The sequence below is a fragment of the Neltuma alba genome, unplaced genomic scaffold (assembly GCF_004799145.2).
Source record: "Neltuma alba isolate B1F8T4 unplaced genomic scaffold, ASM479914v2 tig00012769_pilon, whole genome shotgun sequence".
In the NCBI taxonomy this organism is placed as follows: domain Eukaryota; kingdom Viridiplantae; phylum Streptophyta; class Magnoliopsida; order Fabales; family Fabaceae; genus Neltuma; species Neltuma alba.
The window spans coordinates 157046-176692 of NW_021637179.1; positions in this window are offsets into that span (position 1 = coordinate 157046).

Sequence of the window (19647 nt, forward strand, 5' to 3'; positions counted from 1 at the left end):
CTAAACTGTAACGATGCTCGTTTATTAATTTTCTCAACGGGCAAGCGCACTGCTATGGTTTATATGTATTGTGATTATTATACTCGTTCTGTATAATCTATCATTATAGCCCAATGAACAAAACAATGTGAAGAAATTAGTGGATTGTCTCGTTGAGGCCTTTGAGAGTGGTGGGTGAGCCTTTTTTGGTTTGGTTCATCTTCTTTTTTTCCCCATCGCAAGTATGAATAACAAATATAATAGTGATTTTACATATTATATTGACAAAGCAAAGACCATTAAGATATCAAAGTTATGCTTTTGATACTAGAGGAGAGAGTTAACAAAGTTGACACCTTTACCATTCCTTCCTCAGATTCTCTCCGCGTCAATCCCAACACCATTATTCCGAGTTACGATCTCCTTGTGGTCACCACGATTCTCTGGGAGGGGCGCTGTTTAAGGTTAGTTGGTCTCTTTGATGATTTATTTTGTTTGGCCTGTAACGGAAATCTTAGTACAATATCTGCTATACTCTGCTTTTGGAATTCCACAGCAGTTGAGCACATTTGATCGTTTCCCATTTTTGATTCTCTGTTGAGCTCTTGTGATACGTTATCTGAGCTTCCCCTTTCCATTTTTAAAAAAATAATTCCCAAGTGTTTAATTGCTTTAATTTTGAATAACATCTTTTTTATTTATTTTGTTTGATCACTTGAATCGTTTGATTTATTATAGACATCAATCCTTGAGTTGAAAACTATTTCAATATTATTAATTTTAATTTATAGAATTTCATTCACTTTTTGAAATTTCTGTCATCTTATTTAACACCGTTTTAGTATTGATTTATTTCTATAAATGAAATTTCATCATATTTATAAATTAAAATTAAGAAATCAAACAATGAAGGTGTATTTTTTATTAAAAATAAATAAATTATGGAAAACCGGATTTAAAATTAAAATGTAATTGGAATGGCGAACTAATTTTCTTCTGTTTTCTTTTAATAACTTTAGGTTGTTTTTCTCATACCTGGAAAAGCAGAGAATGAGAGATCTTATAAATCAGTCCCAGGCGCGGAAATACGTGGGATTTGTGCCAGCCATAAACGGCCTGATTTGCTTTGGTCTCAGCTCCACCAACAAAATCTCATTTGGAAAGTGGGGTTTTGGCGGTCTTCTCGTTTCTCTATCAGTCGGTTTAGTCATGTGGTGCCTTATATTGTGGGGCAAGAGAATTCGAGTTTCAGAGAAATTCCAATGTCTTGTGGCCACTCTAATTTTTATTGTGATCTGTACGATCTCTGCCCTGCACGACAAACTCGTGCCTGGAAAATCCGATGCACTGAGCATTATCTCGTATGGTTCGTTTGCCTTGATGTCGCTGTCCATATCAAGGAAGTTTGAACTCGGATTCGAAACTGGCTTCTCCACTTCTTTCCTATCATTATTTGTCATACAACTTTTCAAAACCAAGCGGAACCTCTTACCGATTGCTTCTGTTTTCTGCTTGGTCATCTTTGTTCTTCGCCGCAACTCAGATTGCGGAGTACACTTTGGTTCCGGCAGTCCAAACGGCTATCATCAGGTTGAAGTTGGTCCTCCAAATGCAGCTGTTATAGAAATTGGCGATGAAGACACCAACGAGGAGGTCTTATTGAATTTTGCAGCAAACTATTCAAGCAATTGACCCTGTTACTTGAACTAACATGCATGTATTTTATCCTTATGGATTTGTTTTTTGGGCTTGGCAGAGCCAAGATTCGCCAGGGATGGAAGAAGTTTCAGGGCAGAGCTTGTCATCTAGGAACAATCAGCATAATAACCAAGAGGAGCCTTCTCAAGCTGTAAGTACCAAAACGGAATATAAATACTCAGTTTAATTACTGATATAGTGCTTCTCTAGTCTCTTATTAAATGACAGAACAATGTTTTATGACTTTCATACAGACGCATCATTCCCCAGGCAACTTTGAAGAAGTCTCAGAAGGAAGCATATTAGTCTGGGACAATGAGCAACACAACGAAGAGGAAGATCGTCCGTCTTTCCCTGCTGTAGGTGATCAAATCCAATATTAATGTTCATTTGGTTGATTGGATTTTTCCGTCTTGTGTTAATGGTTTCCATTTTTTGCAGGAATCCTCGGACCAAAATCATGTTTCATCTGGAAACAACACCGTCACGGTTCAAAACGACTGGATGCACAGTTCTCCCGAATCAATTTCACCAACACCACCACGGGAACCCCTAAGGTCCTCCTCTTAAACACCCATCTCCTGCAATGCTCAATGTATTTAGAGTCGTGGCGATAAAGATTCACAGTAAATTAATTACACAATATTCTCTTTTGGCCAGAAAAATAGAATTTGTGTGGATCATAAAAAACCAAAGAATACAATCATCAATAGCGGAAGCCCCAGAAAACAGCAGCGCTCAACATAAACCAGAAAAAGCAAAAGCAAACAGCAAGACTCTCTGATTCAGTATCTCACGTGCACATAAACCTGATTAGCCAGACCTTGTTCTTAATTATTCTCACACTGTTGAGACATCGCCACTCCTACCCGCCAGTGCCTCATTAATCCACAATATCACGCCCAGCACACTGCAAAATCCCATTTTCACCTCTACAAGTTAAACAATGAAAGCACCATCTACGAGAAAAATATACAAGCGAATGTATGTGAAGAGTGTCTTAGACCTATCTCTTCTGTTCTCTACTTTACTGGCATTAAAAGGAGATCTTTTTGACATGACTTGTTAGTAGGATTAAGTAATTGAGTAGAAGAAATATGAAGTAACTGGAACAAGGATGGTGTTATGTGCAGGAGGAGGAGAATGACCACTGGAATTCAAAATATTAAAGCAGCGTTGGAGACACGCTCGCGTGGTGGCACTGGCAGGTGGCCCCTCCTTTTTTTTTTTTTAATCCCCACTTCGAGTTAGGTATACATGGTAGTGAAAGAGACTGATGCTGCTTTGGTCAACAAGGTTGGCCCACTTTGTTGGTGACACTTTATGCCTCTATCGCAAAGCTTGACTTTTGATCATTGCTTTTTCTGACTAATGCAGTACGACGCTTAACTACTAACATCACTACAAAAAAAATGACTTTCAGCGGCGACAAAAGTTGCCGCCGAAAGTTTTTTGCGGCGACAAGTCGCCGCTAAAAAGTCGCCGCTGAAAAGTCGTTGCCGTAGCAGCCATGGCTGAAAACTTTCAGTGGCGACTAAAAAGGTCACCACTAAAAGATACTTTCAGCAGCAACTTTTAGAAGTTTCGGCGGTAACCGCTAAAGTAATGCCTAAGAAGAATTGGCTTTACCAATGCCACGTCATCACCGCCGGTGCCACGTCATCGTCTCCGGCCGCCACGTCATCACTGTCGACCTCCACGTCATCGCCGTCGACGGCCACATCATCACCACCGACCGCCACGTCATTGCCACATCACTCCTCCTCGCCACGTCATTGTCCAAATATTTTCACCTTAAATGTGTCTTCTTCTAGGTTCGAACTCGTGACCGCCTCCTTTCGTGTCTAACCTTCTGCCACTGAGCTAGATTGAATTTGTTTATTAATATTGTAAAATAAAAATATATATTATATTTATACTTTCAGCGGCGACAAAAAAAGTCGCCGCTGAAGGTCCACTTTCGGCGGCAACACTTTTGTCGCCGCTGAAAGTCTTGGTTTTAATAACAAACTTTCAGCGGCGACTAAAAAAGTCGCCGCTAAAAGTCCACTTTCGGCGGCGACAAAAAAAGTCGCCGCTGAAGGTTCACTTTCAACGGCGACATTTTCATCGCCGCTGAAAGTCTTAATTTTAGCGGCGACTTTTTTGTCGCCGCCGAAAGTCGTTGCCTAAAGTATGTTTTTTTGTAGTGCATGTAGTGTTTGGATGGACTCAGATTACGGTTTTAATAATAATTTCATATTGTACAAAATAAATATGTAAAAAAATTTGCTTGATTTGATTTAGATACCTAAACACCTCCTTAAATGCTAATTGGCTACATGTTAACACCAGATGCCAATTCCGATGTCATTTGGATTTGAATTGAACAGTTTGCGTTCCAAATTTCTAATGTTCAAAACAGGTCGGTATCGTTAAACATATGAACAAAATTATCATTTTGTATCTTTTTACTTCATTTAAATAAACACATTTAAAAAAATTAATCTTAGAATACTCAACCTAAGTAAAGAAGACTAATTTCTTAATTATTTTTATTAGGATAACATTTGAAATTTTGAAGACAATATGCATCAAAGATTATTATATATTAAACAATAACAACAGAAATTTAATTTTGCCCAAAATGAATTAAAGAAAGATTTACATTCAATTTGAAATAGTGGCGTGAATCCTGGGAATCAGTTGTAGTAGTTTCTGCCTTTCTGGACAGAATAAATTTTGGCAGCGAGATCAGAGGAAGGAATGAAGTAGTGAATTTTCAAAACGAACGCTTTTCACTGGATGCACTCTTAACCCATAACTCAGACCATTATCTTCATCTTCAAAAGAAGAAGACATGAAAGGGGTATGACCATTGGCGCAGCAATTTTCTTGGTACAACACACTTGTGACTTCCATCTAGGAAAACAAAATCGAAACACCTTGACGAGAGGACAAGTATTTTGATGGATGGAACATTATGGAGTAGTTAACTTCAATTAATCAGGAGATTGAGAAACTAACGTCAGATTTCAGATCTTCAATTATCAGTTTGCTTTCACATAGATAGTAATATTTTTTGTTTTATTTGCTGTTGCTCACGTAGTTAGAATTTTGTTGTCCATATTGTCCGCTTGGGGTGAGCACAAACAGAGAAGGCCCTCAATTGCAAAATTAGAAGTTACGAATGGGCTCAAACCTTTTGGTTTTCTTTTTCTCTTTGCTTTGTATGCTTTGGGTCAAACCCTAATACTCCAATGACTCTGAAACTCCATTATCCAGAAAGAAAAACATACAAAAAAGGCCTAAACTCTTTCTTCTTGGTCGGCACGTCTAGGTCCCTATCTATTTTATTTTTGACACGTTCTACCCAATTTATTATTACAGCCCAACGAACGTACAAGACTATGCGAAGAAGGCCATGCATACGTATGAAGATTAACAAAAAGAAAGCCATGCATACGTAAGAGACATGGGGAATCAAAGTGAAGTGAGTCTCATTTTAGCTAGTCAGCCTGTTTTATACTACACAGGGTTTTTAAAAATAATTAAAAATAAGATAATTTAGAGAAAATACATAACCCTCTGCTTACATGGATTTTGGATATTATATTGTACAGCATATTAAGATAGTAGTCTTAAGTTCCAAGCATTTGCTTAACAGATTTTTTTAAAGCACAAACTCTACCTTTTTTTAAAAAAAAAATATTGATTCGCAAAACTGCTTCATTATGAACATCTCTAACCCAATCAAAGTGGCTTGGCAAGCAAATATTACTTTTACATGTCCAATTTTCTGTATATTAATTACTTCGAGAAATCACCATTACCTTGTTAAAAATATGTGCTGACGCTAATCTCTAGTGTACCTAAATTAATGTTATAATTTTATTTACTTGCATGTAATGTTATGTTGTATTACCCTGCTTGCAGTTTTGCTTTCGGTGCCTTTTTGCCCCCAGAGTCAAGAAGTGAGTGATTCCTTTCCCGCTTCCCTATCTTCTGTCGTACGGAAGTGCTAACTGGGAGGAATTACTGGAGCTAAGGAAAAAACCGTGTTAATCCACAACCCTAATTCTTGTGCCTAGTGTTGGGGGCGATTCAGCTGGGCAGCGTAGGAGGCGCCATTTGATCGAGGTTAGCGTGTCTCTTTGATGATTTTTTTTTTTTAATTTTCTGCTTTGGCCTGTAATAGAAATCTTAGTACTACGATCTCTGCCATTCTCTACTGCTGGAAATTGAGTCCTTGTGTGTCAGGAATTAAACGCAGTTGATTTTTTTTTCTTGCCATTTCTTAATTCTCTGTTATGGTTTAGCTGAGCTTTGTTTGTCTTTGTTTTTTTTGGGGGGGTTGATAACTTTAGGTGGAAAGGAACAGAATGAGCGATCTTGTGAATCTGCGGCCCCAGGTTTGGAAATATGTGGGACGTGTGTCAGCCATAGGTGGCCTGGTTTGCTTTGATCTCAGTCGTACCTACAAAATGTCATTTGGAGAGTGGGGTTTTGGCGGTTTCCTTGCTTATCTGTTCGTCGGTTTAGTTACGTGGTGCCTTGTCTTCCTTGTCAAGAGCATCCGGGTTCCAGAGAATTACCGAGCTCGTGTGTTAGCTACAACTTCTATTGTGATCTGTGTGATCTCCGCTCAGCTTGACAAATCTTTAGCTGGAAAATCAGATGCGCTGAGCATCATCTCGTATGGTTTATTCGCCTTGATGTCGCTGTCCGTGTCAAGGAGGTCTGAGCTTGGATTCGGGACAGGGTTCTCCGCTTTTTTCCTGACATTTTTTGTTGAAGAACTCCTAAAAAACAGCTGGATCTTCTTATTACCGATAGCATTATTAGTTCTCCTCTGGGTCTGGGTCATCCCCATCCTCCGCCGCAACAACTCAGAATCCGGAGTTCAGGTGAGTTCCATCAGTCCATATGCTCTTATCACGGTGAATTGTTGTTGACGATGAAAACACCAATGTGGAGGTCTTAATTGAGTTTTGCAGCAAAATATTCAAGCAATTGAGCCTGATACTTACATTTATTTTATGCCTGTGGATTTTGTCTTTTGCAGAGCCAAGATTCGCGAGTGATGGGAGAAGTTTCAGTGCAAAGCCTGTCATCTACGAACAGTCAGCAAAATTATAATCAAGAGGAGCCTTCTCAAGATGTAAGTGATCACCAAAACAGAATATAAATGTTCAGTATTCAGTCTACTATTAACTGACCCCACTTATTATAGCTTTCATACTGATGCATCATTCTCTTATTTTGGACCATCAGCAAAATAATGAAGATGAGGAAAGCCGTTCGCTTCTTCCAGATGTAAGTGACCAAATCCAATATAAATATTCATTTTACTGATATGCTGCTCCAGTTTCCCATGCAGCTCACACCGTCAGTGAGAGCCAAGGGGTTCTAATGCCCCGCTCTCTAATGCCCCTCAACACGCCCCAACTTCCCAAATGTTTTTTTCTCCTCTCTTTTCATCACTAAATTTTATGTAAAGTGAGTAACATTTTGATATCTTATGGGCAAAAAGTGGTACAGCTTCAAATTTTTTATGATTTTTTGGTGAGAGGATTATAGGAAAGAGATACAGAGAGAGGAGCAGGGAGGGAGATGCGAAGTAACAAGAAAGGAAGAGGAAGTAGTTATTTCAACAAGGCCTCAAATAATATTTCGTTCACCAAAAGCCTCCTGCATAAGTTGCATGGTGGATATATATTTATAGAAGCCACTTGCTTGCCAATGGCCCATGTGCCTTGATGGAACCATTGCGACTCATGAGGCTGAGCGTTCTACCCTTGCAATGGCCTGGGTGAAGGAAGTCTACAGAGCTTTATGTGAATAGCATACAGCCATTTTTGGGATGATTAATATCCTTTGTTACGATTGGACTCATCTCCTTGCCCTCCTTTGTTTTCTCTCCCCTCCCCCACCGTCTCTCTTCTGCATTCCCTTTCTTTCCCTCTGCTTCTGTAACCCTCCCCCGGATTCTCCTCTGTTTGAATCAGTGGCAGTGTGTTAAATGACATCTGTCTTCTATTAAATGACTGAACATGTATTTTATGCGTGTGGATTTTGTCTTTTGCAGAGCCAAGATGACAGAGTGATGGGAGAAGTTTCAGGGCAAAGCCTGTCATCTACGACCATTCAGCAAAATCATAACCAAGAGCAGCCTTCTCAAGCTGTAAGTGATCACCAAAGCGGAATATAAATATTCAATATTTGGTTATAATGCTCTAGTCTCCTATTAAATGACTCCACTTATTTTCGCTTGCATATTGATGCATCATTCTCTCATTTTGGACCATCAGCAAAATAACGAAGAGGAGGAAAACCGTCCGCTTCTTGCAGACGTAAGTGACAAATCCAATATAAATATTCGCATAAATATTTATTTTATTGATATATATACTTCTCTAGTCACCCATGCAGCACACACCGTCAGTGAAGGACAAGGGGTTCTAATGCACCCCTCTCTAATGTTCCTTGAAATGCCCCAGCTTCCCAAATGTTATTTTTTCCTGTCTTTTCATCATTATCATCATTAGATTCTACATAAATGAATAGAATTTTGATGTTTTATGGACAAAAAATAGTGCAGTTTTGAATTTTTTATGTTACTTTCATGCAGACGCTGACGGGAGAAGTTCCACCTCAGGAAAGCACATCAGATAGGAGCACTGAGCAAAATAACGAACGAGCAGAGGAAGATCCTCCGTCTTTGCCGGCTGTAGGTGATCAAATCCAATATTGGTGTTCATTTGGCTTATTACATACATGTTTCAGTCGCGTGTTAATGGTTTCTGTTTTTCGCAGGAATCCCAGGACCAAGATCAGGAATCCCGGGACCAAGAGCGCGTTCCATCGGGAAACAACGACGTCACAATCCAAATCGGGGAGACGCACCCCATTTCTGAATTAAGGTACTCCCCTTAAACCCCCATATCCTTCCTACAATGTTTATGCTCCATATTAGCGTCACGGCAATTATAATTGATCGTAATAGAATTTGTATAGATCATCAAACAAAGCCGAAGGAAACCCTATCACTACAAGCTAGCTGTTACTCTAACAGAAACTCTGATCAGATAGATGCAGTACTCAAGACAGACCCTATAGCTATTTCCTGCCACAAGATTGTTTTGGATTGAAAGAAATTAATACAGGGAGTGAATTTGATGGTGTTATTAATTATTAATAATATAAAAGAAGAAGAGTTTTTTCGGAGCTATCTCTTCTGTTCTCTACTGTGATTTCATTAAACTGAGGATATGTTTTACAAGAATTTATACGTTATATTTATGACTTGTTATTAGTAGGAGTAGTTTGAGTAAAAGAAAAATAAAGTAACTGGAATAAGCATGGTATTGTTTGTTGTGCAGGAGGAGGCGGACGCCATCTGGAATTCGAAACATACCCAGCCTCGTTGGACACACGCTTGGGCGGTGGCAGCAGCAGGTGGCCCCTCGCTCTGTTAATTTCCCTTTTTTTTTTAAAAAAAAATAATGGGAGGAAGTGATATTACAATGACCTGATACTTCTGAAATTGTCTCCCACTAAAGGAGCATCCAGGGACCCACTTTGATGTTGACACTTGACACTTTTTAAGAGCTGGCATGTAACCTGAACACTATGCTTTTATCTGAGTCATATGGAAACAAAATGAGTCACGTGTCGCGTCGCGTGCTTTTCTCTCCCAGCCGCCTTCCAAACAACACAGGCATTGTTTTCATTTTACTCCTATTATTATTAATGTTAATAATATTCATTCCAAGCCATAGAATGGCAATACCCATTTTTATGCGTTGACAAGGGTATTTTCCAATAATTATTTGATGATTAAGTTTTGGTAAATGATTTTCTGAGTAAAGCATGCAGCGTAAATATTAACGGCTTATAATATTCTGAGTTCTCGTAATAATTTTGTTTATATGTCACAATTTTAAGATAATCTTCTCCAAAAATAGTGCGGCGAAGGGCAAATAATCTTTAATAATTATTGCTCATCAAGTTATTTTAGAACAAAAAATTCTCCCATTCAACTTTTGTAATGATTATTAGATTTTAATCCTTTTGTTCCGATATCTTTTTTATTTAATTAGAACAATTTATGCTTCAAGTTTCAATATCTTTAAAATGCATGAATAAAATACTATATAATCATTCTGTATTTTAACTCATTTAAATACAAATGTTAAACAAAACTTAAGTAAATATAGTTCATTCTTTGCACCCAAAACATCCAATGATACAAACCCAAGCAAAGAGTTCATTCATTCTTGATTATTTTGGACATCATACCTCGGGACTATATAACAAGAACATTCCAAAGAAAGAAAGGGTTTAAATAAGATTGTGCTAATCGTACTGACATCGGGGAATATTTAATAACAGAAGTAGGATTTCTGCTGTGTATAACTTCATTATACTCCTGGTTCAAAATATAAGATACACTTTATCATTCATGTTTATCAAAAAATTAGTTAAAATTAATTTAAAACAATAAATATGTAAGGCATATTTTTTTTCAAATATGCCCTTATTCTTCTATATGATATCATCTTGCAGCTGAGATTGAAAATAGACGGCAGATCTGAGGGAAAACGTTGGAGGAGACGAAGCCAAAGGTTCCTACTCTGTGACATCATTTGGAATGTTTTCAGAGAAAGTCCAACGTTTTCGCACCGTCAATCTACGAATGCAAGCTAATTGATGAGCCAATAAGTGGAACGCATCATTTTGTTGCGATTCTGACGAGTTAATTCAGAGATTATTATTGGGAAAATTTCATTTTAATTCAGAAACACAAACACTTATATTTGGGATTGCGAATTCTCTTACAAGTTTTTAAATGTCTATATTTCTTATGAATCACTAAATTTGGATTGCAAATCGCTGAATTTTTGTTGTAAATCCTTAAATTTTATCTGGTCATTCACATTTAAATACTTATATTTGGGATTATGAATTCCTTTATATTTCTTATGAATCGCCGAATTTAAGCTATAAATCACAAAATTTTTGTTATAAATCTTCGACTTTCACTTACTCATTCACATCTAAATATTGGTATTTGTGGTTGGAAACCCCCTTATATTTCTTGTAAATTACTGAATTTCACTTGTAAATTGTCGAATTTTATGTGTTTATTTCCACTTGAATACTTGCATTTATTTTGTTGTATATATTTGAGTTTGCATCATATAATTAAGTGGCTTGGTTGGCTTAGTGTTATACTAATTTTGGTGTACCAAGGGCTCATGAGTTCACACCCCCTTTTGGCCACCTTATTTCACACAAAAAAAAAACAAGAAGAAGAAGAAGCTAGTGGCTGAACCTCCAACTTCCAGAGTGAAGTTCCGATAACAATTAATATTTATTTTTTTTGGAAAAAATCTGAAAATATTCTGAAGGTCAACTGATATTAATTAGTTACAGAAGCTGTAAAATGAAATTTTCTCATTATTATTTCCCAGATTTCCATTGTCCAAGCTGGTCAAAATCTTTGGACTATCTTCGTGTTGCTCTCTCAATGGATGTGGCAAATTCTCACTCTAATTATATATGTGGCCTCTCCGGACGACCCTATCGAGCTCAACGTCGGCGGGAAGCTCTTCGAGGCGACGCTTGCCACCCTTCGCCCCGGTGGTCCCGATTCCCTTGTCACCGCTCTCTCCCTCCGTGCCTCCTGCGATGACCACCCTGTTTTCATTGACCGCGACCCAAGATCTTCTCCGTCCTCTTCTCTCCCCTCCGCCCCAATCCGCTTCCCTCTGCCGCTCGTCGTTTCTCCAGGCAAGAACTTCCCGATGAAGCCCTTTACTACGGCATCAACGCCCAACGCAGGTCGGCCATGGCGCCGCGACCGTTGGATGGCATCGACGCCTCTATCACGGCAACAATTCGACCGGTGTCTGAAGGCTTGTCTCCCACTTTCACCGCCGCCGAGGTCTATAGATCCATTTGTATAGCGGACGGTGGTCAGATTTCTTGCTACGACTGGAATCTCAGCCACTCATGCACCATTCGGACTCATCTAGACCAAATTGATTCGATTTGCCAAGCCTGCACTCCTACTCTTATACTCACGGATCTCCTATACTTTTCATGCACAATACTCATGCAATGATAATTCTGATACAGTAGTTAATCCATTTCTTTTTGAATTTTAATTTCCTTTATTCTCTTGCTCAACTTCGTTCCTTTTTCTAACTTCAAAAGAGCGAACAATAAAATTTGCCCATGCATTATAATTAGCTTTCTATTTCATTTTACCCATTCATAGGATTTTTCTTCATGACTCTTAAATATGATATGATTTTTCTTTTTTTTTTTTCCATATTATACGGAAAGTATATGAAGATAGTCTTATGAGTTCCAAGTATTTGCATAAAGATTCAGATTTATTAATTTTAAAAAGCAATGGTAGTCACGTTAATGAATAGTGAAAAATAACGTAATAATATGCAAACACATTCTATATAAAATTATTGATAAGCAGAAAAATGACGAAACTGTTTCATTCATTATGAACATCTAACCCCAATTAAGTGGCCAGGGAGGCAAATATATACTACTTGTTCTTATGTCCATACACTCTTTATATGTTCACGCACAAACAGTTTTTACATTCCATTCTCATAGTTTTTAGTCACTAATCTCGGCCTTGCGATTAATGTTTTTCCGTCAAGGATGACTACTTCTGTGGATTAATCTTCTATACACGCATACACACTAATTACTTATAGATTAGCAATGAATCAGCATTACCCTGTTTAAAATATGTTTTGATACTAAAATGAGAACTGGTTCATTTTGAACATGTAGCAACCTCTTGTACATGTTAAAAGTATCCTGAGTTAACACAGTAGGGTGATTTTATATATCATTTGGAAACCCTAAAAAAGACTTAAAATAAATATTTTTTTTATGTAAGTTGAGATAAAACTTTTCTTATATATTTACTTAAAATCACTTTTAAAATGATAATCCTTACGGTGATAAATCAAACACCATTTCATTTAGACTGGACGACAGCTTCTTGTTATGCTTTTGGTCTTTTGCCAAAAAGTTGATTCCTTTCCTAGTTTCCTCTCTCTGTGACTCTCATATGGGGAAGCAGTGGTAGCAAGAGATGAATTATTGAAGTAAAAAACCGCGTGAATCCCAAAACCCTAATTTCGAGTTACGATCTTCTTTTGGTTTGCGGTGATTCTGGGCATTCACTGTGGGAAGGCGGGCATTTGATTGAGGTTATTATGTCTTTTTTATCATTCTTTTTTATTTGCTTTGGCCTGTAATAGAAATCTTTGTACAATTTCGCCTATACTCTTCTTCTGGAATTGGAATCCTTTTTCGGCGACTGGAATTTCAATCCTTATTCTCGAGGAATTAGACAAATCTCACCTTTATCCCATCTTCGATTCTCTGTGATGCTTTGCCCAGGCTTGGCCTCTCTCTCTCTGTGTTTTTTTTTTTGGCAAAAATTAATTCACTGGTATTTAGTTTACTTTTATTTTCAATCAGATATTTCTAATTTATTTTGCTTGAATTGGACCCTTTATAATCTATGTTATAGGCATCAATCCCTGAGTTAAAAATCATTTTAATGTTGTTAATTTCAATTTATAGAATTTCATTCATTTTATGAAATTTCTATGATTTATTTAACACCGTTTTATAGTATTATTGGTATATTTCTATAAATGAAATTTCATCAAATATATAAATTAAAATTAACAACTTAAATAATAAGGGGATAATTTTTATAAAAAAAGTTATAAAGACTGATTTAAAATTAAGATATAAGTGGAGTGGCGGACTATTTTTCTTTCGTTTTCTTTTTATGAACTTTAGGCTGTTTCAGATGCCCAGAAAAGAACAGAATGAGAGATCTTATATATCATCAGCCCTGGCTTTGGAAATTTGTGGAAAGTGTGTCAGCCATAACTGGCCTGGTTTGCTTTGGTCTCGGCTCCACCTACAAAATCTCATTTGGAAAGTTTGGCATTGGCGATCTCCTTGTTTATCTATTCCTCGGTTTAATGATAGGGTGCCTCATCTTGTGGGGCAAGAGAATTCGAGTTTCAGGGAAATTCCAAGGTCCTCTGGCAGTTCTAATGTTTGATGTGATCTGTTTGATCTCCTTGGTGAATGACAAACTTGTGCCTGCAACATCAGATGCATCGAGCATTATCTCGTATGTTTTATTTGCCTTGATATCGCTGTCCATGTCAAGGAAGCTTGTGCTCGGATTCAAAACTTGGCTTCTCCGCTTTTTTCCTGTCCTTGTTTGCCACAGAACTCTTCAAAATCAACTGGATCCTCTTACCCAGCGCGTAACTTTTCTGCTCGCTCATCATTATTCTTCACCACTGCTCAGAATCCCCGCTGTACAGTTTCGTTCCATCACTCCAAATGGCTATCTTCACCCCCAGCAGTGATAGAAATTGGCGATGAGGATGTGTTAAATGGGCTTTGCAGCAAAATATTCAAGCAATTGATCCCTGACGTGAAACGTCAATTGTTACCTGACTAACGTGTTTTATCCTTGTAGATTTTGGCTTTTGCAGAGACAAGATTCCCCAGAGATGGGAAAAGTTTCAGGACAAAGCCCATATACGAACAAAGCAACCAGCAAAATAACCAAGAGGAATCTTCTTAAGCTGTAAGTGACAAAAATGGAATATAAGTATTCAGTTTACCGATCGATATACTTCTCTAGTCTCCTATTAAATGATTAACGCTTATTATCACTTCCATATTGACAAGTCATTCTCCAAGTAATGGACAAGAGCAAAATAACGAAGAAGAGGAGGATCGTTCCTCTTTGCCAGCTGTGGATGATCAAATCCAATGTTAATTAATATTTATTTGGTTGATAAGACCTGTCAGTATTGTGTTAATGGCTTTCCATTTTGTTGCAGGAATCATGGGACCAAGATCATGTTTCATCAGGAAACAACATGCTCACAGTCCATAACGCCTGGATGCACAGTTCTACCGATCCTGAACTAGTTCAGCAGCGTCACGACGGGAACTCCTAAGGGCCTCCTCTCAACTAACACCCATATATGCTCAATATTAGCGTTTGACAATGATAATTCACCGTAAAAAATTAGCCCACACGATATTTTTTGTCCAAAAAAAAAAATCAAACTTTTATGGATATCCTAAAATCAAAGAATACAATCACCAATAGGCAAAGCCAAAAAAACAGCAACGCTCAACGCAAACCAACAAAAATAAAAGCAAGTGAATTTGGTGAAGCTATTGTTATCATTATTAATAATTAATTTAAAATTTGAAGGGGTTTTTAGGGTTTGGATCCGCATTCTGTGCTCATCATCTTGATGAGCACGGAGTGCTGAGCATGAGGGACCTTTTTTTTTATTACAAAAATATATATTTATTAGAATTATTTTTAGTTAAAGTTTATCTAATACTCTTCAATATTTTTTTACACATATTCAATATTTTAAAATATTTTATCATATCCTAAAATATTTTCTCATATGTATTTAGTGTTTTAAAATATTTTCTGACAATGTATTTGAAAAAATATTTAAGGTTCTAGTATTTTAAAGTATTTTGTGATCTATTTGGTACCTAAAATATTTTTTCATATATGTTCATTATTTTAAAACTTTGTGACTGGGCTTACCTAAAAACATATTTTAGGATCTAGTATTCTAAAGTCTTTTATGATTTATCTAGTATCCTGAAATATTTTTTAGTATTCTAAAATATTTTATGATACAATATCAAGAAATAGAAAATTTTTTAAAATATTAAATGCACGTGAAAAAATATTTTAAGGTACTAAATAAATGATAAAATACTTTAAGATATTGAAAACATCTAAAAAAATATTTTTGAGTACTAGATAAATGTTAACAAAAAATAATTTTAATACATACTTCTTCTGATTCTTAATATAAAAGTTAGTTTAACTAATTCAAGTATATTACAAAAATTAGCTAAATTAGTCAGTTGTAATAAATAAGTGTTATTTTTTCTAAAATGCCTCTCACTAATTATGTGTATTAACTAAAATCAACAATTGATTAAATCTTTAACACGTACAATTATTATAAGGACTATATTAAAAAAATAAATATATATATATAAGAGATAAAATAGATTAGAATATTATATTTAAGACTAAATTAAATATCAAGATAATTTTTATATTAATAATTTGAGATGGTATAAATTTTTTTGTAACAAAAAAATAAAGTAATAAAAAAATAAAAATGCCCAGCGTTTTGAGTGTTGAGCACTCCGCGCTCATCAGGCTGATGAGCACGGAATGCGAACGCGGTTTTTAGGCATAAGATATGTTCTACAAGAATTTCTACGTTTTGTGCATGAGTAGTTAGTAGGAGTAATTGAGTAGGAAGAAAATGGAGTTATTGGAATGACTGAGCGATTGGAGTAATGGGAGGAGGAGGTGGAGGACACCTGGAATTCAGAACATATCAAGCGGGTTCCAGACACACTTGGGCGACGGCGCTGGCTGGCACGTGGCCCCCCTATTTTTTTTTTTTTTCGTTTAATGCCTAGTTGTTCCTTTAGATAAGTTTTTACCTTGGATCCATTTAGAATTATTTGTAAACAGCTTTTCGATTATGATTTAGAGAATATAAAATAAATATTCTTCTGATCCTATTTATAAGGCACTTCCATCATATTTCATACAGATCAATGAAAATCTTAAATTTTATTAACTCTCATTTAAAATTTAATAACTTTTCAATTTTATCCCTATTTAATATATATTATACTTCATGTAAATAAAGTCAACACAATAATAAATGAGAGGTAAAATTGTACATCTATACAAAAAAATTTCTCAGTGTCCTATAAATAAGATAAAAAATTATCTTTTCTCTATGCTCTATAAATAATACCAAAGGAGAATGTAAGAAAAATTTTGTACTTATATAAAATATGTTTATATGTGCTTATAGTCGTGATTCCAAATAAGGCCTCAATGAAAATGTAGCGTTCATTTGAAATAATTTTTTTAATCATAATTTATAGAATATAAAATAAGTATATAAAAAAATTTATTTTATGTGAAACGGAATTATATAAGTGATGCCAAAGGAGCACCTTGAATGTGGCTTATACGCACATTCGAGAGCTGACGTCTTCACTCTGTGCCAGTACTTCGTTACCATTTGTCGCCGATTGGGATTTGTTACGGGTAATTCTCTTTGTGACATTCATTTCTTAATAAAAGCATCAAATATTATAAGCACACAAAAAAAAAAAACAATTTCCCAAAAAACTTAGTCTATTAACAAACAAGCCTATTGAACTTATAAAATTCACCTCTCTTAACGAGACTCTTCTTGAGTCCTTGACATAAAAGTCATAGCCTAACATTATCCATAGTCTCTTCCCCCCCCCCCCGGGGGGAAAACGAGAGAGAACTAATACAGTCCTTATACACTTTTAACACATGTATGTATTATTATTATATCTTTTCGCAAGCTTCCTTCATTGTTTCTTCTATTGGCTCTTCTCGATCGGGTATTTACTATACCCATACATTCAAATAGCCCCTCCATGTTCTGAAGAATAAGATTCAACAGCGACAAACAGTAGTTGGCCAATTAAAGATAACGAAAACACAAATTTGATTTTTCTCAACAATGCGTAAGACATACTTGCCATTAATTCTCGATGTCTAGCCTAATATTATCGCGCTCTGGTATAATGGCTGATTAATATACTCTGATTTGATTCTTAGCCCCCAAAAAAAAAAAAATACTTCGAATTTTAATTTCCTAAAAATAAAAATTCAAATAAAAAAACTATTTGAGTAAAATGGCAATTAAGTCCCACTCAAGGGAATTAAATACACAAAGATCCCTTGAAATCATAAAATTATTTTAAAGTCTCAAAAATTTTTTTGCATTAAATTTTATTTGTTTACTTACCAAATTACCTTCTTTTTTTTTTTTTTAAGTTTGCATTGACAACTGAAAGAGCAGTGGTTGACAACTCAGGGTGCAAGGATTGACAACTATCACGGCTAGTTTGACAACTTATGGTCTGATATGCTAAGAAAATGTGTTGTCAAACCAGCCGCGATAGTTGTCAATCCTTGCACCCTGAGTTGTCAACCACTGCTCTTTCAGTTGTCAATACAAAGTTTTAAAAAAAAAAAAGAAGGGTAATTTGGTAATTAAATAAATAAAATTTATTGCAAAAAGGTCCCTTGGGACTTCAGAATAATTTCATGATTTCAAGGGACCTTTTTGCATTTAATTCCTTTGAGTGGAACCTAATTGCAATTCTCCCTTGGATTTATCAGTCCCGAAATCTTCTACAACAGCCTTCATGGTCTTGAAGAGTTTACAAGGGTAGTTTTAGACTTCTACAAGGTTGAGCGGTTAACCATGTCCCGTTGGAGTGAGCAAGAACAGTGAAGAACCTCAATTGTAACACTAGTTGCGGCCTAACCCTTGTTTTTTTTTAAAACTAGATACAAGTATATTTTTATTAAAGGCAATACTATTTGAGCCACCGTTGGCCTATCTGGTTGATGATGATCATTTTTTAACAATTACGAGTGGGCTCAAAACCTTTGATTGATTTTCTCTATGCTTGTACGCTTTGGGCCAAACCTTAGTGATCCATTAACTACCAAAACAAGCCCAGCAAATAAGGCCTACACTGAAACGATACTCTTCTATTATTCCTTTTTTTTTTTTTTTGGGAGGGGTGGTGGGGTGCCTTGGTTCCCTTTCTTCAGGATCGGCGCACGTGAGCCCCTACGTGTACTTATGTTTATTACTCGTGCTATCTAATCTATCATTAGAACCCAGTGAACAAGACAATGTGAAGAAATTTGTGGCTTGTCTGGTTGTGGCCTTTGGGAGGGGTAGTTGAACCCTTTTGGTTCGGCTTGGTTTGTTTTGTTTTTCCTTTCAATCGCAAGTACGCTGATGATATCTCAGAATAATAAATATAATAGTGATTTTACATATTTTCTTGACAAATCAAAGAGCCAAAGCCCAAGTCAAGGTTTTACTTTTGGCATCCTGCCACTAGAGTCAACAAGTCAATACCTTTACCATTCCTTACTTGGTTTCTCTCCGCGTCAATTCCGAGACCCTTATTCCAAGTTACGCTCCTCTTGCTGTCGACACCATTCTCTGGGAGTGGGCAGTGTGGTGTTGGAGGGGGCATTTGATTAAGGTTAGTAGCAGGTCTCTTTGATGATTTATTTGTTTGGACTGTAACGAAAATCTTAGTACAATCTCTGCTATGCTCTGCTTTCGAAATTCCTGAGGAATTAAACACTTCCGATCTCTTTCCCATTTTTTGAGTTTCTGGTAAGCTTTTGTGGTGCCTTATCCAAGCTTAAATGCGAGTGTTTAATTTACTTTAACTTTGAATCAGATCCTTTTAATTTATTTTGTTTGAATACAATCCTTTTATTTATTATAGGCATTAATCCTCGAGTTAAAAACTATTTTAACATTATTATTTTTAATTTTTAGAATTTCACTCACTTTATGAAATTTCTATCACCTTATTTAACACCGTTTTAGTATTGGTGAGAGATCTTGTATGCCATCGGGCCAGGATTTGGAAATTTGTCGGAAGTGTGTCAGCCATAGCTGACTTGGTTTGCTTTGGTCTCAGCTCCACCTACAAAATCTCATTTGGAAAGTTTGGCATTAGCGGTCTCCCTTGTTTATCTATTCGTTGGTTTAATGAGGCGGTCTTAAATTGTTGGGGATGTAAATTTCAATGAGACGGTCTTAAATTGAGGGGGTATTTGGATAAGATCAAAACCGTGGTTTCAGAAGTGCTTTCACGGTATACGAAGTAAATATGTAGAGGAGATTACCTCGATTTGCAAAAAAGTGCTTTTGAAAAGTGATTTTAAGGGCATCCAAACACCCCCTGAGTTTTGCAGCAATATATTCAAGCAATTGAACCTGTTACTTGAACTAACATGTATTTTAT